This window comes from Argiope bruennichi, chromosome 9 (assembly GCF_947563725.1).
Source record: "Argiope bruennichi chromosome 9, qqArgBrue1.1, whole genome shotgun sequence".
NCBI lineage: Eukaryota > Metazoa > Arthropoda > Arachnida > Araneae > Araneidae > Argiope > Argiope bruennichi.
Genome location: NC_079159.1, coordinates 66433493 through 66459663, shown reverse-complemented (window position 1 = coordinate 66459663; position 26171 = coordinate 66433493).

Sequence of the window (26171 nt, the reverse complement as noted above, 5' to 3'; positions counted from 1 at the left end):
TTATTAGATACATTTAATTTGATTAATTAATTAATTTGGTTAATTAAAAATTAAGCAATAAATGAAGTCACACTATTTTAAGTGAGATAAGGGACTGAAGCATCTGAGTTCCTGTCTTATTGCAAAATTTATAGAAACTTATATCAACTTTCATAACTTCATACAAAACAAAAGAATTTAGTGGGAAGCATACTTCCCATGGCCCTAGAAAGGATTAATGCAGGAACATTGTTTTAAAAATACCTTCTAAACTATGGTTGGTATACAGCTAAAAATAAATAGATCACAAATTAAAAAAATATGAGTTAATGAGTCTTTGTGTTGTTTTAAAATGTAAAATAAAACTATGTATATTAATATGTATGCAGCATATAGTGCATGCAGGTGATCTATCTACTATATGTGTGAATTTTCTTGTTGAGAATACACTTAAAAAAACTCAATACATTAACTTCTTTTTCTCTTAGTTTTAAGTTAGTCATTTTTAGCTCTATACTGAAGATATGTTTATTTAGCTACACTTTTAATTGATTTTATTTGTTTCATGTTTGTAAAGATGGAATTTTGTGATGGTTGCTAAATTTTTGCTTAGAATCATGGTTGCTAAAAATTTCGATTAAATATTTTATGTAAGTTGGCCTCAATAATACCCTAAGCAAAATAATTTTATCTTCAAATTTTGATAGTCTTTTACAAGTTTTGCTCTATTCTTTTCATTGTGTTATTCTTTTACCTATGTAGTTTACAGAACGAGCAAAAGAGTAAAGTTTTACAATATCGAAAAATTTTGAATATAGATGAAACGAACATTTATGTTATAGTACTGTGATGTCATGAAACTAGTCTCCATTAGAAAAGTTATTATATACAATGAATAGAATATATGAAAGTCAATTAAAATAATGGCTTTAATGTCTGATAATTTAACAGAATCAAAGACATAATGCTATATTTAAGCGATTTAACCGAAATTAATAATAATCAATATTCCCAGCGAAATAACCCTTCACCAAAAGTCACCAGGTATCAATTAATGATTAAAAAGCAGACGACGCAAAATAAAAAAATAAAAAATACTAATAGAATTGTGGTTTTAAAAATTGTTTGCATTGAATTTTTTTCTCTTGGAGGACAATAATTTTCAATTGCATAACTGCATATAACAAGAAAAATAAAGAATATGAGTAAATAAGGAAATATAGAAGTCTGTAGAATGTAAAGAAGAAAGTAAAACGTAAATACAATTCTAAGAGATTTTAAGAAAGATTTCCTGTTTCCCATAGGTTTTATCACAGTCGAATACTAACGCCAAATAGAGGTAAAAGAAAGATAAGGCATAGCTCTGCTCTGGAAATAAGAATTAATTCTCTTCTTTACTTCTTGGACACTACAAAATTTCAGAACTTAAGTAAACTTAATCAAGTATAGAAGGCGTTTTTATTATATTTTATATTACAATTTCATTTTTTATTGTCAATATGGATTGGGTAGATAGATCAGAGGGATACTTTTGATCAAGAAGAGATTACGTTTCCATTTACTACTGAGCTCTAATTCGAAAAAAAAATAGTTCACAGTTGCTTTATTTACCAGCATATCTGTAGCTTTACGAGTTTATCTGGTGCGCAGGATCTAACTGGTGTTTTCGTTCATTGTTAGAAATTTATTATATTATGCCAAACGTATATAGAATTTAAAGCAAACTTATAACATTCATTATTCGATATTAAATTAAATGGTAAGCTCAAACATTTTTAAAGGAATTTGGAATTTTTTTAGATCATTTTAGAGAAAGTTAGTTTTCCCTGATAAAGGAATTCATTTGTAATTAATTCAAATGATAATTTTAAAAAAAAGCAAAACAGATAAAATTACTTGCCATATTTTTTTCATGGCCCAAATTGGAAATGTTTCTCAAATTTTGGAACAAATCCATTAACTGAGTGACTCTATACTGGCCTCTTTATTTATATGAAGGTAAAAAAAAATATCTGCTAATTTTAACCAACTACATAAATTTATGTGATCTTTATACTAAAATTACACATTATTTCCAAAATTTTGACCCAAGTAGTCTTTAAAAAAGTGTTCAAAATACATATTCATTTTTTTTATTATTTATAGAAAACTATTGTGTAATCACAAGAGAAGTTCAGTTTTTATGCTACAAGAATCAAAGAACTAAAATTAAAATAAACGATTTATCATATAACCATAAAACACAACACGCCATACATTTCTCAATCTATCTTATTTCATGCTTCCCCGCTTCAGGGCACACACCTTGATATGTGATACATCACGAATATATGCGGTTTGTTTCGAAAAATATAAATCAAACCATATTTTTGGAAACTTCTTCCAAGAATCCCACTCCAGTCAAAGTAAATCGTGCCTCCTCTCATTGAAATCAGTTGTAACAAATATGAAATTCATAAACCACCATCACTACTTCATAATTTTGACAAGCAGCAATTTTCACATGGTTTATGGGCACAATATTAATGATGAATCTGATCTTCGCGCACATGCAAGTCGGTTGGGGGTGTCATATGAATTATTCAGCTGAACTTTCATTCATTTTCAGCTGGTGTCCTGTGGTTTTCCGCTGTCTTATTTACTAAAACGAAAAGGAAACGCTTTCCTTTTCTTTAACCAAAAAAAAAAGTTGTTTTTATTTATTCCATTTCTCAGAAAAATAGGGGATGTGCAAACGATAATTCTGACAAATGCAACAGCTGGGTGTCGCATGCACGCAGAGAGTCCATTAAATCCCTCAGGAATTATGACACTACTGAAATGCGGCCAAAGTCAATATTTGTTATCACGGTAGATGTAGTCAAAACCAGAATAAAATGGAATAACTTTGGGCTCTCATTTGAATATTCTACCGTACATTTGTTTGCCTTTTCTATGAGCTTGATATATACATCCGAAATATTATCATACATGCATATGTATAGCCGTGGTAATTTTCGTTCAGTATTCATGGAATACGTGTAATTTAAATCTTAGCTAGAGTATGATATTGTATAAACAATTTTTAAACTATACGAAGGGATAATTAAAAGACAGTCAAATAATAGTTTTGGTTATGAAGAAAGAAGTATAAATTTCTATATCATGTTTTTTACCCGTAACTGGAGACATGAATTTCCTCATGCGACCAGAGAGGAAATTTCCTCATGCGACCTCATATTTATTTTTCTTTTTTGTCTTTTGTAAGCAGCATTGGAATTTATTTTGGAAGCACAATACATTCAGGAAATCATGTAGTTAACTAAAAGATTAAAAATGTTAAATGTTATAATATTAAATGTTGGAATGACGTTATAAGAAAAACCTAAACAATCTTTTAATGAATATTTACTTCGTTTAGATATTATAGAATTACACTAATTTTATAACTGTTAGAATTTAACATACGAAAATGAAGAATACAATATTTTAAAATATTATTTTAAGAATATTTCGTTATTCTTTTTGCATTATTCAAATTAAGAGCAGTTTACTCCACAAATAACAACAAAAACTTTGAAAAAGAATAATAAGCACGTGCTCATACTGAGACTTTTGCCAACATACTGCTGAAAGAACAAAGGTATTGAGAAGATGATTGTATTCAAGGACAAAATACCACGTGATAATCAGAACTAATGAATAATGCGGAATCATTTTGAATCCCGTCTCCAGTTACGAGTTAATGTTAATTTTTGATATTTTTGACTTCTTTTGATCAAGATGCAATTTCCATTTCCTGATTTCTCTACTTTCCCAGAACATGCTGCTAGTACTAACTAATATAGTATTTCAGAACATATGTGTCACATTATTTTCGAATTGAAAGACAAACAAATTACCGGAAACATTAAAATATGAAAGACAAAGTGCAAAAATTCGGAAAAGATTCGCAAAGCATATTGATCTAGTCTATCAGTGTTTTCCTTACTTTTCCAGAACAAGTTGCTAGTACTGTCTAATATATTAATTCAGAATATAATAAGCGCATTCTCTTCAAAGTAAAAGGGAAATCTACTATGGGGGATGTTAAAATATGAAAGACAAAGTGCAAAGATCTTGAATGACAAATTAAGTTATCCATCATTTCCTTATTTTTCTAGAACAAGTTGCTAGTATTGTCTAACATAGTAGATCAGTATAAGAGCGGCACATTCTTTTTAGGCGAAATGCAAATCAATCTAAATTAATTAATATAATTTCAAATCTATTTAGAGAATTTGTTGTTAGTGCTATCCAGCACAGTATTCAAAATATAAAAGGTGATACATTCTCCAAAACGAAACGTAAATTAATTGCGGAAGACATTAAAGTAGAAAAGATGAAGTGGAAATTTCCGAAAAAACTTAAAAGGTATATTGATCTATCAATGATTTCAATACTTCTCTAGAACAAGTTGCCTGTAATATTTAATATAGTGGTTCAGTATAAGATATATACATTTTCTTCTAGGTGAAAGATAAATTAATTACGGGAAACATTAAAACATGACAAATTAATTATCGAAAGCATTAAAAAATGAAATCAAAAATAAATATTTCAAAAAAGTCAAAAGGTTAACTGGGGGTTGAATGATATCTCAATTTTTCTAGAATATTCTCAATGCTAACAGTAGGATGACTTTTAACTTGTGTGGTACGATCCCTTCAGGGCTAACCGCAAATTAATTAGGCGTAGCACTTAAACATAAAAAGCAAAGGATAAAACTCCGAAAAAAATTTTTTTATTTATTTTTTTAAATATCATAACAAGATTGCATACATACTCTTAAAACAGAAATGCAATGTCGTCTTTACAGATCCGATCAATTCATGCAAACATTTCAGTTCTATTAATATTCAGATTTTTTTTTAAGTAACTAGGAAATGTGGTAAAAATTTAAAGAATGTGTTTTTAAATTTCCTTTTTCTTCAAATGATGAAAATATGTTCTAAGTCTCGAAATGATATATTAAGTAAATTTGAGCCAAAATCACAGGTGAAATATGGTAAATAAAGATACAGAGTGTTTCTGGGAGACGTAAACGGCAGAAAAAGATTGCGAGATAGAAATTCGCTTTGAAACGGGAAAACCATGAAAAAAGAATTTACTCAACATATTTATGAGGTCCCGATGTAAGCTAGAGTGGAAGCACAATTGAACAATCAGACAGTGAAAGTTACAGCAATTTGTTTTTGTAATGTGAGGGAAAAAAATTAACGGTTTCATGCGATTGGTAAATTTAAGTAGAAGAGATTTTATTTCTTCGGAAAAGAAGTAAAGTAGAATTACTTTTATATTTGAATTTAAATGATATGAAAAAAAATTGCTCTAATATCATATCAAAAAACCTCAAAAATTAAAACATGATGCACATTCTTTGCTCAAATTTAGTATAATAATTTCTAAACATATTTTGCAAGTCCTGAATGAAAGAATAAGCAATCTGTTCAATTAAAAAGATTCGACATTTATTTAAATACTTCGAAAATAAGAATTTTCACATTTCTTTTTTCTTATTATTATTAATCGGTCGAACCCCATAAAGAAATTGGTGAAAAATAAAATTTATTTCTCGGCTCCGTAACTAGGTTATATGTTTTCTTAAGTCACCTGCAATTTTTTAAAAAATTATTTGATAAAGTTTTATATTAGAATCATTTTTTTATTTTATATTCCTTTTCGACATAAAAAAAAATCTTCCAAAACATTGTTGACTTTTAACTTGCTTTTCTTTTTTTCTTTTCTTTTTTTTTTTTTTTTTTTGTCATAAGCATTTTTTTTCAAACTATTTTATGCGGAAATTCAAAAAAAATGCAATTTATAACATTTTTTTTTTTTTAAATTCATTCCTAACATACTCACATACCTTAAAATAGTTCCGCATTAATATTTTAAAAGATGATACTCCAATTCCTTTGATATCCCTATCGTGGAACATTTCGATTCTACCAAAAGATACTGCAACCCACTTAGTCTTCTCCCATTTAAAGAATTATCAATTATGTCATTTTTTTTTTTTTTTTTTGCAATTTAATAACTTGTAAAATGCACACCCGGATTTCGAAACGTTTTACTGATGAATATCAACAGTTTAACTGCAAGAATAGCCAAGAAAAAAGAAAGAGACCAATTTCTTTCAATCTCTCCTACTTATGCAATTACATGAGTCTGTCGAATCTTTATGTCGACTGCTTATTATTTTATATACATAGAAAAAAGACAGATTGATCATTAATGCTTCTTTCTGTGTCCCGACAGTTACATCTTTTAATACCAGCGACTTAACTCATTATTCGCAAGGGCTGGCATTCTCCCCGAGTCTACTGCAGCATGCAAACCGCAAGCAATTATACCATTTAAAAACCTAAAGCTACCCCCTTGTATTCCAGAACATACAGTGGCACCATTTAATGGAGGAAGTGTGTATCCCGGCAGCTAGACGAAGGAGATATCTCGCCATCTCCGTCTTGCGTCGAAGACCGCCTTCCATATCACTTATTACAAGGTGGTGCTGAAATGTGTAATCACAGTAATTAATACTGAGGGTGTGGGCTTGGCCACAGATGTCATAGGATAGATTATACCGATGTCAAATCTTGTTCGGTAGCTACTTTCTTATCTGTCAGCGTGGACGGCAGAGAAGAAAAAACTTTTATGGTTTCTCTCAAACAGCAAGAAAAAAGGTTTGACTGGATTTCGACAACCGTTTCCAATTTGTGTGGGTTAGGATTACTGGAAATTTACTGGGACTCTGAAAGTTGTATGTCTCCAATGGTCATTAAAGTAGGTTGTTGGGAGGATGTCCATGGGCAGTGATTAGTTAAACCTCGACATTTTAATGACATGCAGGAATGGATTTGTTTATTAAAAGAAGGTTGTCAAAACTTTTTGATATTGAAGATGGTTTGTTTCTTAATTGAATTTTTTCGATGAAGGCTAAATCGTTTAATTGTATACGAAAGACGCATGTTTGAGTTTTTTGTTTGTTTTAAACTGATGATACCGTGTTGCTTTCGAAAATGTCAAGGAAAAAATATTTAAATGTTTGGATTAAGAAAAACGTTTGCTTACAAAGCTCTGCTTCTCTTACAATCTAGATGGGTTGCAATGGTTTTTACGGGTACAAATTTTGGTTCAAAGGGTACAATAGTTCAAACAATATGGTAATTCAACTATCCTTAGAGCGTTATTTATAATTCAAATTAATTGATTAGAATGCATTGAATTGTGTTAGCCCTCATTTTCATTGAATATGAAGCTGGGATAAGCTCATGCCATTTTAATCCAGAATAATAGCTTTTAGCACTTGAGGTTGGGTGAAACAAAGATGTGCTCTATAATATATTTCTAATCAAATTACATTTCAATGATTAGATGTGAAAAATCTAGAAATAATAGAATTTTGTTGTTCACGCCTCCGCTGAAACTATTTCTTTTGAAATTAATCCAACACCTCAACTCGTCATGGCGATTGTTCCTTTTTGAGTTCGTTTGATGGTTTCAAGAATTCGTTGCAAACAGCTGCTTCGATCGAATTCCTTTATTTAAGAACCATCAAACTAATAAATTTGCTGTTCAAAAAATGGCGGCTTATTTATTTTGAAAATTAAAAATTTTCGATTTAACATACAAAAATAAGAACCAGCATTAAGTATATTTCAATTTTATCGATTTTATTTTTGTTTGAATCGAATGGAAAGTTTCGAAACAAGATCTATTTCCATTTGAAAAACCTCACATAAAATTTATTATTTATTAGCAGCTATGAAGCAACAAATTAGTATCAACTAACAAAAAAAAGACTCGACCTACTTTCATTCAAAACATAATACTCGAAATGAATAAAATTTGAAATAATTCGTACGATACAAATAAAAGAAATATTTTGAAAAATTAAAATAAGATCTTAATGTAATTTTATATTTACTATATTCATATTAAGAATATAATCAAATATTATAAAGACTAACTAACAAACTCAATATTAAACGACTTTAATATATTTTATGAAAAATTAATTTCCCAGAATGAAAATAACACTGCAAAATATTAACCACGATAGCGAAAAACATATGGAACTTAGCTCTTTGAATATAAATATCACTTATAATGTTATTCAAATCTGAAATAAATACCGAGATGAAAGAGCATTTGTTGGCTTAATTTGAATATACATTAAAATAATCTTAAAAAATTTGATTAACTCCCTATTCAGATAAACCAGTCTCTTAGGATTATTATATTCAATTAAAAACGGATTTTTATTTTTATTTTCTTATTTGGAGCGTGATACAAAGTTTTTACTGATAAAAAATTTATTTACTTTAAAAAAGTAATTACAAGTACATTGAACCGTCAGTTTAAGAGACATCACAGGCTACTACACCCAACTGAAAAACATTTTGACTTTGAGATTCGAGATATTAAAAATCCTAATTCTCCAAATATCCGTCTTGTATGCAAATACAATACATATTAAATCTATAAAAAGCATCTGAGTGGGAGGATACCGACTTCGGTATCTTAGTCGTCTAACTATAGTTCGAAATGGTGATGTTGCCCAAAATTTTTGTTTGACCTCAAATATTGATGGATGCTTTCGTATTATTAAAACTGACTCTATCAGGGATGATAGCGGCTCCCTATTAAAAATCATGAAAACTAACTTGAAATAAAAATAATACTTCAAGTTATTAATTAATTCAACAGAAAGCTCTGCAAAAATGCTTTAGACGGCGATTCCCACGCTCCGAGTGAAGGGATAAAAAAGTATCGAGCTAAGACATTCTTTTAGAATATCCCTATAATTCCCTTGCCTAATTCGACATGTGTAAGAAATTCCTATCGGAATCTCATGATATATAAGACCAGGGAAAAGCATTTTCCCTTTTTTGTAGCTTTTCCTCATTTCGTGTGGTGTCTTTCTGTGTTGTCGTCGCTTCTGCTTGTTCATAAACATGCCTCCCGGGATGAAATAAAATTTAAGACAATTGAAAAAATCTATTAATTAAACGATTTAGGACAATTGAAAAAAATCTATTAATTAATCGATTTAGGACAATTAAAAAAATCTATTAATTAATCGATTTAGGCCAATTGAAAAAAATTCTTCTTTAAATCAATTAACAGTTACGGATCTTTTTTATGTAACAGTAGACTTTTCTTCCGAAAAATGAATTCAACAATAGGCAAAATTCATATAAATAAAACGCTTATAACTTATTCATTCGCATCAAAAAGCTGATAGCCATCGCCCATTTGAAGTTGTAAGATAGCACCAAAGTTTAAATTATTTTAACAAAAGAACATCCAACAGAATGCATTTTATATTGTTCATATACAACAAATTAATATTTAACTTAAAAAGATTTTTATTTAGATAGCGAAACAAATATTTAACTAGTATGAAAATTTCTAATTTATGCCATCAGAATTTCAAAATTCAAACTACTGATACTAATCACATTATAGAACTTTTTTGTTATTATTTCTCTCATTTATGACTATATTTTTTAAATCTCACAGGGCAGAAATATGGCATTAGTGACATTCCTGTTTGTGCTAACAATCCCAGAACTCATTTACCTCTTTCGAAATTGTACTTCAGATATTTCTTGGTACCAGGAACCACAAAGACAGAAAGAAACTCATTTTCTGCCGATAAAGATCAATCCGACAGGTTCCTGGCTGACGGTTATGACGACAAAAATTTACAAGATGGATTGCTGCCCTGCAGGTGGTTGCACATGACGACATCAGCTGTCCACGGCCCACATCAAAGCTAGATAGGCAGCAAAGTATTCGAAGATAATAAATAGACTCCCGATAGATAAAAATTACTACATTTGAAGCATTCATTGAATGATTATAAGTTGGCTAAAAAGATGGGAGACTTAACTGAGTAATTACATAGGAAGAACTGTTGTGGATAGCAGGTTGTGATGGATTAGGTTCCACTTTGTAAAATATTTTGATATCTGATGGTGTAATTTCATTGGAAGAATTTAAATTGCCTGTATTTTTTGGAAGTGTAATTCAGATTGTGCTTCTGGTATTCTGATTAATATTCTTAACGTCTTACAATGTTGGTTTGTGAACTGGCATAAATTGATGACTTGGACATTTATTAATTACAAGAGAATTCAAAAAAGTTTAAAAAATTTACCTGCATATTAATTATGAGCTATTTTATCAATAGTTTGAGCAGCAATAACAGCTGAAAAAATTCATTATCTTTAAAATATCAACACATATTTTGTTTTATTATTTAGTAGCCTGGCATTAATCATTATTGCGTCAACTTAGAAGGAAAAGAGTTGATTCTTGTTTGCCTTGTTATTATCCTTATGTGTAGTTCAATTTATCTTTCCTCTTATTTATTCCGCCATTTTTTATATTTATTTATTGTTTTTTATTATTATTAGCCAAGGCATTTCATGTCAATCAGATTGCATCCGTCTTCATCATCATTTTTTTTAAATAGTAATGATGGATCTTTTTATAAGAAATGAAATAGTGAATTCTTTGTATTTAAAAAATTAAAAAAAGTATGGCGGATCATTTCTACAGTGATAAAAACTACTCTCTTAACCATTTATCTTAAAATTCTACTTCTAAATCACGTCTCATCCTACTTGCTCTTGATCAGTTTGGGGTGCGAATGTGTGGATATAGGAAAATCTGAAACGATGATTTTTTTTAAAAAATATTATGATTATAAAAGTTTAAAATGAGAAAAAAATTTAATTTAAAAGAATAAAATTGTTTTGGCTACATATTAATTCTAAAAACTTCAACAGCAAAATAGTTGTTGAATTAACATTACCATTCATCTTCTGTCCTTTGATAAATTGCCACTTTGTGAATGGAGAAAAACAATCATTGAGATATCTCTTTAAATCTTCCATGTAAAGTATCAGATATAAAATTTCACATGCGATTCTACTCTATTAATAATATATTTCACGATTCCTTGTATTGTTTTATGGCGCTTTATTTACAAATTAGTAGGAGGGGGAGGGGGATGATGAAAATATGAATTAAGTAAACTGAAGAATTAAATATTTTTTTTTCTGTAACATTTTAATGAAATGTTCAATTTTAAAATAATTTTACTGATTATTTTTACCCTTGAAGGAATTGACAGAATCATTCATTGTCGTTAGTTTGATGGCAACATAATTAACGAATATATACTCGAAATTCATAATTCAGGAGACCCTGACTTGAAAGCAAACTAACACATTTTCTCATTTCTTCAATGGAACGTAGATATAAAAATTGAACACAATAACTTTCTTCAGACACTCAGTTTCAATAAATTTTTTAAAAATATTTTTAACTTTTAGAATTTTATAAAATTTTAATAGAGATGAAGTGTCAGCAATCGTATTGGACTCAGTGTCTATAACATTTTAAATGGAGTAAAATTATAAATAATTTTTTCAATGTGCCGATCGTTTACTTTTAATTCATTGCTTTGACTAATCTAAAAATGTTACTAAAGACAAGGTGTTGAAATTTTGCACCTTTCTGTTCCTTACAATCCCGACCTTTAGAAGAAGCAATTGGCAATAATATTGGACTCAGTGTCTATAACATTTTAAAAGAAGTAAAATTATAACTAAATTTTTTCATGTGATTTTTAATTCTCCCATATTTTCTAATTTATTGAAAGACAAAATTAAGCTCTGCATGTAAGTTTTTAATTTCAGCATTAAATTCACACATTATTACTAATCTACTCCAATGCATTGTAAGTTTACTTTCAATTCATTACTTTGAATAATATAAAAATGTCACTAAAGACAATGTGTTGAAATTTTGCTCCTTTCTGTCCCTTACCATCACGACGTTTAGAAGAAGCAATTAGCAATTATATTGTATTCAGCGTCTATAACATTTCAAATGGAGTGAAATTATTAATGACTTTTTTAACTTTTTTTTAACTCTCCCATATTGTTAATTCACTGAATGACAAAATTAAGCTCCGCATGCAAGTTTTCAGTTTCAACATTAAACATACTTTTTTGCTAGTCAACTGCAATGTATGGCAAATTTACTTTCAATACATAACTTTTAGTGATATAAAAATATTACTAAAGACAATGCGCTGAAATTTTGCGTCATTCCATTGCTTACCATCAAGGCCACGATCACAGAAAATCTTAAACAGGACTTTTGTTTAGTATGCTGTGTCCTAATAACTTCCTTATCAGCTTCTTTCTGCAATGGACAACTTTTTAACTTCGCCAACTGGACTTCCTACCTCGTATTTATACCTGGCATTCTGTTTACCATTTTCTTTATTACCAAAACACTTGAGGCAGCCATAAAGAAGAAGAAAGGAAAGGAAAATATTCCAACGAGAGAGCCTCCCGGTGTTCCAGCAACAGTTTCACCACAAACTGAGAGCGAGCCGTTGTGAGTTATGGCTACAGTTATCAAGAAGGGTAACGGAAATTTGTCTCGCTGTCAGTGATAAAGGCGAGGACACTTTATTGCCTACCTTTCAGCCCCCTCCACACAATCTGGGAAGTGCTTTTTTTAGTTTTCTTTCTCGACTTCCCTTGCCAGTTTTGAAGCTTGTAGGAAGCTCTTTTGAAATGACCATGGTTGGAATGGATCAAATAGGAGCTCAAGTAGGAAATACGAGTTAGCATAGCTATCAAGAAAGTAGGTTTGTTTATCATCAAATAAGTTAAATATGTATGGTATTATTGCTTTCGAAGATTATTAATCAGGAATGGAGAAAAGTAATCAATATATAATCAAAATTCGAATCAGGTCATAGACAATTCTAGTAAACCTTTTAATATAAAAATCAGATTTTGAATTTGATTAAATATGAGCAGAAACAAAATATAAAGCTTCGAAACCTGCAGTATAAAAAGAGAGGAGGGATGGTACATAGATGGTTTGGGCCCCAATCGTAAGAGGCATCAGGAAGACAACATATTAATGCATTTATGGCACTTTCAATGCAAAACATAACTAAAGAATGAAATTATGACACTATGCAATGGGGGCCATTCAGATGTGAAGGGGGACTGTTGACGATGAGGAAAAGAGAAAATCATATTTCCCTTCATGACCAACCACCCCCTCATTTTAATTTCTCAAAGGAAAAATATGTTATAAATTATCGATTAGACATAACTTCAAAATAAATACTTATAGAAGAGTAATAAAGATAATTAAGAGAGGAAACTGACAATTAAAACGTAAATAAATATAAGAAGGAGCAAATGTATTCTTTAGTGATTATAAAAAAGGGTTAAGCTGTTGTAACAAGAAATGCATATGATCAACGATAAAAGATATTTAATGAAAACTATTTAAATTAAAGCTATTATAGAGTGTTCGTATCTTTTAATACCACAGATAACTTGAAATATTTTTTTTCATCAATCATTATATATCCATTCATAAATAAGGCAATATATCATAATGGAATTTTAGAGATGCGCATTTATAATATATACGGAATCTCTCGGGTCCAGGGTTACAAACGTTAAGGAGGGGTAGGGTATACTTAGTCCATTCATAATCACATGACAATGCCGAATCGGAAATGCTTGTCAGACACAATAGATGGATTGCTCGTAAGCGATAACCGAGTGTTTCCAAAGAGACGACTCTCATTTCAGCATTCCGTAGCAAGATTCAATGATCACAAATAATGACGTCACAGCTGTCCACAATGAATAGAGCGTATTCACTAATGAATGATGTCAAAGTTGATGTTAGCAGATCCAAAACGCATAAGTGAATGTCATTTTTTTAATTAAAAAATTATAGTTTTGATAGTTTGAAATATCTATATATGGAAACGGGAAAAAGATTTTTCTGTTCTTATTGGATCTGTTGGCATCAGCTATGACGTCACTATTATATCATTGATTGTGATTTCACTCAGCTCGCTTGAATAGCAGTAAGATCACTGACTTTTGCCATGGAATGCTGAAATGAAAGAGTCTTTTAGGAACCGGTCTGGAATTTCAACAGTTCTGGTACAACACCAGTACCCTGTCTGAGAAGTATTTCCAACACTACATTGAGATTATATTGTGATCGTCTTGGTACACTTACACTTCCTAAAAGATAATCCTGATGCTGAGATACTTTTGCATATCAGCATCAACGTTCAACATCTAAACTTGATAATGTTCATATGATAATATATGCTCTATAAATTGCATTATACATAATACGATAAACATAGTTGAAAATAGTACAAAAAATTCTATAGAGCAGATTGTTGTACCTAGGTCTATCAGATTCAGTAGGTATTTACTGGTTAGAACTTTTATTAAGTGCTCAATAATAAAGTGCTCAATAAAAAAAATTTTATCCAGATTTTTAATTAATCAGAATGATACAGTCTTTTCTCAATAATCTCAGAACAGATTATAATACAATAATCATTTTTATACTACTTTAAAAATTTTGAAAAATTAATTTTCAAATATTATAAATTTTATTTGTCATCTTATTTCTTATTTTAATATTTTTTTAAAAAATATTTTAATTACATTTAGCAATAATACTTCTCATTGTTTTATTAATTGCGTTTAAGCACGCATGCGTTGCAACGAAACTAATTATGCTTTTTTTGTTTCCGTTTTATCATTACTAAAAATATTTAAAAGTAATATGAGGATGAACTAATCAATATTAAAATATTATTATGTTGCGCTGTTTCGGAAAAAAAAGTTTGAACCTTCTTTAAAAAAAAATTCACAAATCTCAATGGGAAATAACATTGAGGAACTTTATAAGCTGTAAACTTTTAACAAATCCTTTAAGCTTAGTATCCAAAATCAAGCTTCTAATTTTGCATCATTATTTTGCCAATCATATTTAAAGGAACATGTAGCTAGAAAGAAAATAAATAAATAATGCATAGTGTTTGTTGGAATTTGCACAGAATAATATTTTGGTATTTATTGTATTATATTTCTAAAACATTTCTCATAATAAGTGTATTAGGTGAAATATTATGTACTGCTCAAGACTTTCAAATGAATTAGACATTTTTTTTTTCAATTTGTCATTTTATGAAACAAAATGTAAATTATTTCATGTTGTATGTTGTTCAACAAGAAAGTATTTCGTGTTAAAATTAACGAAAATGAAAAATTCCATCACAAAGAATACATTTTAACTCCCGAATTCACATTTAAGGATACTATTACACTGTTTAAGTGTATAAAATCTTTAAAGTTACTTCTTACTAGAAATCAAATATTTAGAAAATTAAAACCTTTTTCACGTTTCTAAATAACATTTTGCCTTTAATGTTGGCAAGTATCAAAATTGCATAAATTATTCTTGGACAATATATCAGAAAAAGAAATTCCGAAGTTTAATTAAAAGTATTTTAACTTCATTTTCGTTAAATTCAAAAGGATTCAATAAAACATTTCCCTCTAAAATATCTTTCCGTCAGTTATATTCTTTCTTCCCCGATTAATTTATCACAAACTTAATTCAAGAGAAAATATAAAATAAATCACTGCAACAATTAAGAACAATTCGTGAAAAGTAACTATTACACTAAACTATCAGCCATGTTTCCTAAGACGAACCCCTACCCATTCATTTTAAGGAATACTATATTATACCCATCCAAGTTGGAAAAATGAGCGCATTTCTCTAAAATCAAGTCCAAAAAACTCATTAGTGGAACATTACAGAAGTTAACAGTTGCAGTTAGAGATTCGTAATCTCACTTTTAGTGTTCCATGATAAGCGAAAAACAGTAATTATATATTTTACTTTTTCTCCTAAAACTGTGAAGCCTCTTTTGGAGCACGTTGCCAAAAAAGACACTTAAAAGTTTAAAATGAGGTGTGAAGACTGAATCGACGTGATGAGTGGTTCGATAAAAATAGACGATTCGATATTTTATCAGCTGTCATCGTCATCAATCAGACGTAGGAAGAAAAAGAGCAGATGGAAAACGTGCTTGCGAAAAGCTTCGATCAAAAATGCGAATGATACTTTCGTAAATTTATACCATTTTCTTTTTTTCTGTTTTGTGGCTGAGATATTAACTTACTCTCCTTTTACTTTTTTTTTTTTTAATTTTGTCATCGTATATTTCAAATAAGTTAAGGTTGGGAAAATAGTCGAAGAATTTTTTAAAATCATTTTTTCATTTTCATTATTATTTGTTTCAACAGCGATGACTGCAATAAAAATGTTCACTCAGATCTAAGCCGTACTCGGTGATGTAATATTAAATTCACTATCAAGGAATTGTCCATGATTAATATTTTATATATTCTGTCTAATTAAAAAAAAATGAAGTTTTAAAATCCATTTATGAAATTTACCTTACATAGGTGGTCAATATTTCAAAATAGATAAAAATTGTCAAAGCTGTGCTTTATTTTAATTCAAAGGCTATACTTTCCCAAAAACAATCAATCCATGGTCACGTAGTCGATATAGCACAGTATTACACTATTTATCTTTCAAAATCTCAATGCATTTGTGGTGGCACATCTGAGTTTTTAAAAAAGGAGCAGTTGCGTATTAGATGACATATGCAATTATAATTTTCATATGATTGTGACATCAGATGGATTGACTCCATTTAAGAACCATCGGTAATGATCTCTTCAAAAGTTTCTCGTATATTCACCAAAAAATGTCATATTCCCTTGCCCCTGCATACAATTGTGTACATCAAGTTAGGCCGCGAATGCCTTGCATTACATTATTGAAGAATAGTGGCCATATATCTTGGACTCCTTCTCTCTTAGTGATTGAGGCTAAATTTTGACATGGAACTATATATGTAGTAGGAGAATCTCATACCAAATTTCATTCATTTAAGTCATGGCTTTAATGAGTGATTGCATTTACATGCATACAAAAGTGAAGACCGACAGACAGTCAATCCTTTACAAGATTTGCTTCAAATTTGGATTATAATTTACATTTAGGATAATAAATCTATGTATCAAATTTTATCAATCTAGCTTTTTAGGTTTTGTAATTATCGAGTTCTCTTGCATTCGAACAACCAACTAACTTTGAATTAATTTCATTCAAAATTTGATAGAAATTTCTAAATTTGATCATAAGTTCATTCTATGAATTTAATTCGTCTAGCTCAAAACTTTTATGTGTTATCGCATTCACAAAAAAAAAAGACGGATAAACGAACAGAGGGAGATATATAATGTCAAAAATGTGTTTTTCGAACTCAAGGAGTTTGAATCTAGAAGATTTGTCACAATCCCGAGTTTTGGATTTTTAAAGATTTCAATATTTTCCTATGCTTCGTATACATAAATGTAAGAAAGTCCTGTTCATTAATTAAAATGCAATTATAGATATCCTATGACTGTTTAAATTTCTTCAAAATAAATATGGCGATTATTCTTTTTTTAAAAAAAGTTATACTTTCGAAGAAATTCCAACGATTTTAAATGTCCTTAAGTTTTAAAATTTTATTTCTTTATTATATTTCTACCATGAAATTATAGTTACTTTTGAGTGTTTTGCAGATTTATTTCATAGGAAAGCATGAAAAATATTTCATTTGTGTAATAAATTAAAATAGAAATTGTTTAACTTATTTAAGTGGAATCAGCGACAAATGAAGTTTACAACGTACGGGAAATGCAATATTACATCTACATTATATATATTAACATATCGTTGTTGTTTATAATGGCACTTGCCACTGACAAGCCCGCTGTTACGAAGACAACGATTTTAAGCCGGTGGGGGAGCATCTCTGGTTTTTAGTAGCGTCAACTAGAGCCAAGAGTACGACTTAGCCCCTCATGCATCACATTCGCTTGCACAACCCTTTTTCACAGTGGGGGAGATTCGCACATCTCACAGATAGAACAGATGAAGAACAACCATGCCCGAACCGGGACTCGAACCCAGAACGTCCACATCACGGGGAAGACGTGCTACCTCTATGCCAGGACGCCGGCATATTAGTATATAAAATATAATAAAACATTTAGTTATATAAACCTGAATAATATAGTTTATAAAAGAAATAATAGGAGACTCCGTCCCCTGCTCGCTAATGTTCTCCAACCCCCAGGAACTGCTAATGCAGTTCCTCTCGAATCGCTTCGCTCGCTAGCCATCTAATAAACCACTTTAATCTAGCAACAGATATATTCAGATTCAATTTATTCGAAAATATGATAAAACAATGAAAGAAATAAAAAATGTAAAGCAAAAATCACCTGCATCAAGGTTCTTTGTAAACACAAATAACCTTTCATTTAAATAACTATATACATCCACCAAAGAAACCAATTTTTAAAAATTGTGCTTTTCTCGCAATTTCTGAACTATACCATGGAAACAGAATTTTAAAAAAATGATATTTACAAAAAAAACAAATTCAAGATAATCGTCTATATCATCCATTTAATTTATAGAGCTGCAATTTTTTGTTTTCGTAATAGGTTGGTTATATCTGCGTATATCTAAATTTCTAGTCTCCATAAAAACCACCCTGAAATTTGTAGTAGGATTTTCTTCAATTATATGATGCATCTACAAGTAACAATCGATGAACGGATTGACTGCTCTCAACATAGACGATTTCATTTTAAAATCGATACGACACGACTTAAACTCATCGTAATTTTTTTTTTCTGTATTTTGGCCGTTAAATTTTTGTTTAAAAATTTTTCAAACCGAAGCAAGAATAACGCTGTCTTGAAATCTTATCTAACTGCATGTTGCTGTTCCCGGGCGTGGTCGAAGTGTTGCCAAACGTCGATTAACAAATTCGGCCTGATTTTGCGTCCACGTAAGCGTTTTATATAGAGACATAACTGCTTGAATAAAATAGAATTACGACCAATAATAAATTATAGAATATAATTACAACCAATAATAAATATCTCTGAAATCGAAATTGCTCTCTTTTAAAAAACTCCCTCAATTGCTTCAACATACATATAAAATGCATCATATCATTCAACCATGATGTGATAGATCATAACAGCTGTCATTTTGAATTATAGCTGAATTTTAAAATTGTAGTAATAAGCAGAACAGGTGTTGAACAAATAAAGAAAATTGAAATTTAATCAATATAAATTATATTTTTCTTATTTATCTCAGTTTAATTATTTGCTGTTTTATTTGTCAATTAGTGCATCGCAATTGTGTTGCTCTAAAATAAGGCTATGTTTGAAATTCATTATTTTAAACAGTGAAAATAAACTGTTTTATTCTTTAATAGCAGATTCTAAAACTATTCTACGAAATTAAAGTCATAAAAAAAATTATGCTTCGGCGTCTACTTCAAGGGAAAAAATCAAGATGAAAAAGAAACGCCAAACCAGTAATTCAAAAAAGAAAAATCGTTTGGTGAAAAACAATTCTTTTTTTTTTTTATCGATACTCATTGTTTTTATTCAACTCGTTTACAAGGTCATTAAGTCGAGAAAATTATCAACCCAAAAGCTAAAGTGATTGGACAATTGATTGACAAAGACTAGAATTGACGCTGAAACACGATACCTACCGCACAGAAAACTTTTCGCATTTTTTTGGAATTCCTGTCATCAGCTTTTCAAAGTCTTTTGTTTTCGCTCCATAAAAGTATTAAACTACTTAACCGATCAATCATCGAACGAAGAGGTTAATTTACTCGGAGACAATTAACCAAGGATGCTTAAATAAATGAGAATTTTCTTGTTTTTATTATTATTTGTTGTTGAGAAAATGATGCGATCTTTTTCTAAGCAATGAAAAGCAGTTTGCCTGAAAGCTGTTATTTGGGTAGTTTGTCAGATTAGTTCAATGGTCCAATTAAAGTGTGTGTGTTTTCAGTGTTCAACTTAAATTAACATCCTAATGGCTTTAGTGCAATTAGAAAAATGTTTTTAATATTTAAACAATTATCTCAATTCGAAACCTTCTGGCTAAAAAAAAACGTCATAAAAAAACGATGTCATTTGAATTCAGAATAGAAAAACTAAGCTGTAGATTCGAGTTATTAAATTTTATATTTATTTATGATGGTATTGTTGAACATAAATTCTGATTACAAGATTTTTTATTGTAATAAGACAATTGAAAAAAAATTAATTAAATCATTTCTCAAAAATGCTATTTAAAAATAATTATAATAAAGGTATTTTTTTTATCTAATTTAATATTTGGCACTAAAAAAATATTCATTTCAATACAATGTTTATTTTAATTATATCTTAAGCAGCTCTGTTGACTTTAAGGCACTTTTTTTGAATCAATTTTCTATTTACTTTAAATGTTATTATATTTTTTAATATTATTATTGTTGTTATTTTAAAAAGAAAAAATACAGTAAAATTTAAATTAATTCTTTCTTTTTTAATTTTTTTCAGAAATATATGATTAATTGAAGCTCAAATTGAATTAAATTGTGGAATCAACTGAACCTCAAAAAAATAATACAAATAATCAGATATCACAAAGCAGTATAAGACAGCGGACAGTTAGAAGTTAAATGACATGCGGTGTAACATTTATTACATGAATGTGAAATCAAGTGAATTTACTCCATTACATAATCCTAATTGAAAATTACATACATTCTGTTTGAAACGAAAGTGTAAACTTTTTAGGAAATTCAAATTTACTGAAACATGCAAGAGAAATCCTTATGAAAAGGCATGCAATTTCATTATAATATTCCATCAAATCTGCATTTTACTTTCTTAAATAATTAGTTAATTATAAAACAATTCGTTGTTTTACACAACATTACCGAAAATGTGAACTTAATATTCAATAGTGATCTGAATTTCTTTTAAGCGAAAATAAAAAAAATGACTTTAAATTTTAATATGAAACTTTAATAAAAATGCTTTCCTTTTTGGCTAAATTTTGAAATTATAAAGTGATGATTTCAATTTTTTGCCAACATGGAAATAATATAATTTTGACCTTTTTCATATGACTTCCACATAATCTTTTGATAAAAGAGGGATCAATTCTACATTTATCGTCATTTACAGAACGAGTTTGGTGGTGCCGTCATTTTTATAATGTAACAGATGGTCTCTTCTATTGCTTTTATTATTCTTTTCCTATATTTGTAAGAAATTGATCTAGATAGAAGTTCAGCAAATATAAAGACTCAAAAATTCAACAAGTATAAAGACTCGATTGTTTTCCAGATAGACATTTTATCCATTGAGCTTCCTAAATGTGACTTTCCTTCCTTTTCGACGTGTGAACGATTGCAGCTGTTTTCACCCATTTGTTATAAAGTCTGTGTTTTCACTAATCGTCAATATCAATATTTTAAAAAAATTATACTGCTTACTGAGATCTTCTTTTCTCAGTTTCAAACTAAGAATTCTTTCTTTAAATTCCAAAAACAAAATCAACTTTTCTTTTCTATTTCATGTTTAAATATTTTTCAAATTTACTTGCGCGAAGGATTTTTTTAATGTTATATTTAATTTGCCACTTTCAGCAACCAGTTGCTAGCCCACTTTATTAAAGTATTGATTTAGTAATATCAATAAATTTTAGTGAAATATACTATATCACACCAAATGAAAATATTATTTTATTTTATATTTGCACAGTAAATTTTGAGCATTCTGAGTTAGTAGTTATGTTCACAAACAATGAAACTAATTGTCGTATAAAATCGGCAATATAATTCCCGTTATTGAGATTGTAAGCTATATTAAGGTTTTATTTTGCGATATTTCTAGAAAACTGAGGAAGAAGCTGGGAAAGCAATTACTGATGGCTGGCAAGTTGCGGCATGTGTTTGTTGAAGGTTATAGTCTGTTTAAAACCGGCAATTTCCCTTGACCGCTGTTAGCGGCGGCGACAACACACTATGCAGGTTTACCAAAGAGAGAGTCCATGGCTAAGGAAAATTAAAAACACCACGTGATTGTATTAGTTCAGTGATTGTCGTTCACCTCTTCTACATGCCAAGCCGTGACGAGCCGGCTTTTGTATTGTGGTGAAAATCTTATAAGCCAGTTAACAGCTACGAAACACGGGCAATTGCTTTTGTCTTGTGGTCTTCTTACTCGGCTGCGAATGTCGCTCATAACCATCCGCTACAGCATATTAAAATGTCACAAAATTCCAAATTAAATAAAAATTCACGGAATCGTTACAGAAATGGTCCCTGGGAGATTTTGTAGTGGCTTTTTCCTATAGGAAATGTGAACTCCCGTTTTTAAATAAGAGGAAAATGTTAGCTGATCATTGATGACATATATAGAGCTTTTATATGAAAGATCGAATGACAAAATCGGTCCAGTGGTTGAAGCAAGGCAGGCAAGATGTTAGTTTTCCTTAATCATTTTAAATATATAGATACTTCATATTTATATAAACATTGTAGATTATTTATTTGTTATAAAATTTTATATTTATTATGATCATATTATTTTTAAATGTCTTCCGAACTTTATTAAATATAATTTGATAATTTTTTCGTGGTTTATTCTTTCATTTCTACGAATATTTATTATTGTCTTTATTTATATTATTCTTTATTCACCTTAATGCTTGAAGAAGGGGCAAAATGAGAAAAATTAAACAAGAAACTAATCTAACACCATCAATTGGTGCTTTTCCCCAATAAAAAATGATTTTTCTTAAATGCTTTACGTTGTATTTAATACTTTTTAAACTTTATTAATGCCTACAAGCGCCTTCTTCTGTTAATAATATCTTGTATGCAATTCTACAATTTCCTCCAAACTTCTTTGAAATTATGTAGAAACAACCATATTAGAACTAATATTAATACTGATATTTTAATAAGTGATTTTCTTTATTTTCTTACAAACCAAACATTCATAAATTATTATACTAGTTAAAAATAAATTGCATTTGGAAATTCTAATGGATTTCAACGTTTAAGAAATAAAAAAAATTCTACAAGTATGGCGGTTTTTTAATACCTTAACTCAGAAATGCAAAGAAATACAGAATATTCTATATACAATCTGTAAAGCAATTGTAAATCTATGTCTAATTATAAATTACATGTATCACCGCATAAAGCATCTGTTTAATTATCCTGAGACTTTTGATTTTTTTAAATATGTGTTATCTAGATGAAAATTAGCTCATGATCTTAGCTTTAAAATTTTATTTATGCAGAAAACTTTCACTACAAATTTTCAATGGAAAATACTTTGAATGTTAACTTGTTATCTAGACACTTTGTATTTGAAATAGTAATAATGTTGTCTAGATTTCAAGTTTGACATATCTTTAAATGAAAATACCAGATGTAAACAAAAATCTAGAACTCAATCCAGCGGTTAACTTTTTCATAACGCACACATATTTGACCCTAAATTTGAGTAGTTGCTATTCAGGAAAACAGCTTTACCTTATTCAAAAAAAAATCTGGTGTCTTATAAAGCAATTGTATCACAAAATGATAATTTCTTCTTCCACTTTATTCTGAAACATTGATAAAATTCATTTTTGAAGCAAATTTCTTAACATATATTAAAGTGCAATCATTGTCTATTTTAAACTCATTGTTAAGCAAAATATTTTACAATAACGTAAACAACGTAAGAAAAAAGATCACATAATAATCTGATAGCATGAACGCTTGAGGAAGTGATTAATTAATTAGCAAATTAGAAATCAAAACATTTATTTAATTTAATACGAATGACAAAAAAAAATTTTTTAAAATTGTGCAGTTGATTTGTTATAAACTTTTAAATAAAAAAATCAGTATATTGCATAACCAATAGTTATTTTAATATTATTTCATATCAGCATTTCTCCAATACTTGTAGTGTAAATTCTGTACAAGAAGATCTAAATTATTGTTTCTATTTAATATCAGATTTTGAAATACATATGCAAAATTGACCTTTCTCATTTTTTAAATTTATTATATTCTAATACTAATTCGTTATCTTATTTTCAATGTTTTGTGTTATCATTTTCCCGAAAAATTGGACATTTGTCATTCGCATCATAAAGGTTTCAATATAAATATTTTATAAATGGCTAAAATCGTCATTTCTTACGTCAAATAAGGAAAAAAAACAGATAACTCAAAGAAATAAAATAATATAAAAATAATAACTTTTTCTCGTTTTCGTGTGGGAGTATCGAAAAAAAAGATTAATTTCAACCATGATTAAAATCCACACACCTACAGGTAAAAAGAAATTTCTTCTCATCATAAAATATGCTGATGATATTTTTTTCCTAAAAAGTTATTCAATCATCATGCCTTGAACAAATGTGTTACGCCAATCCATCATGTAATTTAAGATGGAAAGTGTCATTTTCCTTTTAAACAAACAATCTTGACTTCCACTTCAAGTAGATATATATAATCCATTTCAACTTTCTTTGTTCCAAAATGACGTAAGTCCATCAGAAGTTTTCAAGAATGATTTAAAGTTTTAATCTTTAAAGGATACAATTTATTCTGAAGAGTAACCAATCCCAAAGCTCTAAATACTGTATTACTGATATCGCAAAATAAAGTAATCGAATAAAGTATCATCCTCAAACATGATCCCCTTGCATTTTATGAAATGAATAATAAATTCTGATTTGATACAATAAGTATCAACCATTTGTTTTCGTTTGATTTTATTAAAATAAAAAGCAGATGTAAAAATCACGCCGTATTCCATAAGCGAATCATTCCAAACGATAAATATATTGCATAATATTCACGAAATCGGGCTATAACATATTACAGGGGTGTTTGTGGGACCCCAAAAAATCCCCTGAAACTTTTACGGACTTACTACCGACATTTTGGAGTTTCGAGAAGGGGGGGGGGATGAAAAATTACAATTATGAAGTATTGAATGACCTAATTATAAAAGTTCAATGAATTACTTTTTTTGCAAAATTAATAACCATTAATTTTGCAAAATTAAGACCTTTGAACCCAGGTCACGTGATCGCACATCTGGTAGAACGAAGTCTCTCCCCTTTTTTTTCTGCCGCGCCTACTTGCCGAAAAGAATCCAGAAGAGAATGTCCGAGAACCGGGGGAATGAGTCTAACTCGCAATAAGGAAAAAACAAAAAAGAAGTTTTCCCCCCCTTTTCACGCATTATCACTGCCTTTGGAGAAAGAAAGGAAAAGTTTTCACCACACACACTGACCTTGCATTTTCTGCTTTCAAAGCAAACAAAATTGCCCAGATCAAAATAAATAATTTATTATTATTCCTACTTCCTTTTGAACGACGATCCCCGGAATTTCCGGGTATCGAAGTTCAAAATCCCCGGAATTCCGGGGTTTCCCCGGAGCACAAACACCCCTGATATTATATAGAACAATGCTATTAAAATTGCTAGACTACTTGAGAATAGCACTAAAGAGAACGGAAAGAACGGGCAGTTTTTATTTGATTCAAATGTATATATTGAAATAAAAATTGATAATTTAATAAGTGCTAAATATTAGAATCAATATTTTATCGAAATAAAAAATTGGATATAGAATGCTGTATTGATATTGTTATTAAATACGATAAATTCTTCGAGTAATGCTCAGCTTAATTTACATGGATTAAAATTCCTTTCTAAAGACAATGGGCCGGTTTGTTCCGTCCTAAAGTCGTTCATTCGTTCATTAAGTTTTTATATATGCTTGCAAAATTTTCTTTAAATAAATATTAATAAACTATTCATGAGAATTTTTCACGTTAAATTAAACAGCAAAACTTTTAAAATAACTAATCATTTTAAAAGTAAGAGCATCTGAGACCTGCTCACTATATCAATGGGAAGACAGACTTTGAATGATTTAATGTGCACCAGTTTCTTCTAAACGTCAGATCTCAGATTTGATTGAGTCTAGAAGCCAATAAAACCTTTACTCTTTTTCTACCCCTTCATTAATGTAGCCTTTTCTCACAATAACAAGAGAATTCGGATAATAGCAGATGTTTTATTTTAGTGATTTATTTTATATTATTTTATTATTGTATTATACATATATATAAACATAATTTTTGAAGCAGAGTCGTGACTGAAGTCAGAGAAGACACTTTGAATTTCGAAGCGACGAGCACAACACAGAAGGGCACAAAACGAAATGAGGAAAAGCTAATGAAAATTTTATCCCTGTGAATATTTACTGTGAGACTTTAATAAGGATTTCCTACATGCGTCGACCACAGACAGGGGAATCATAGGAAT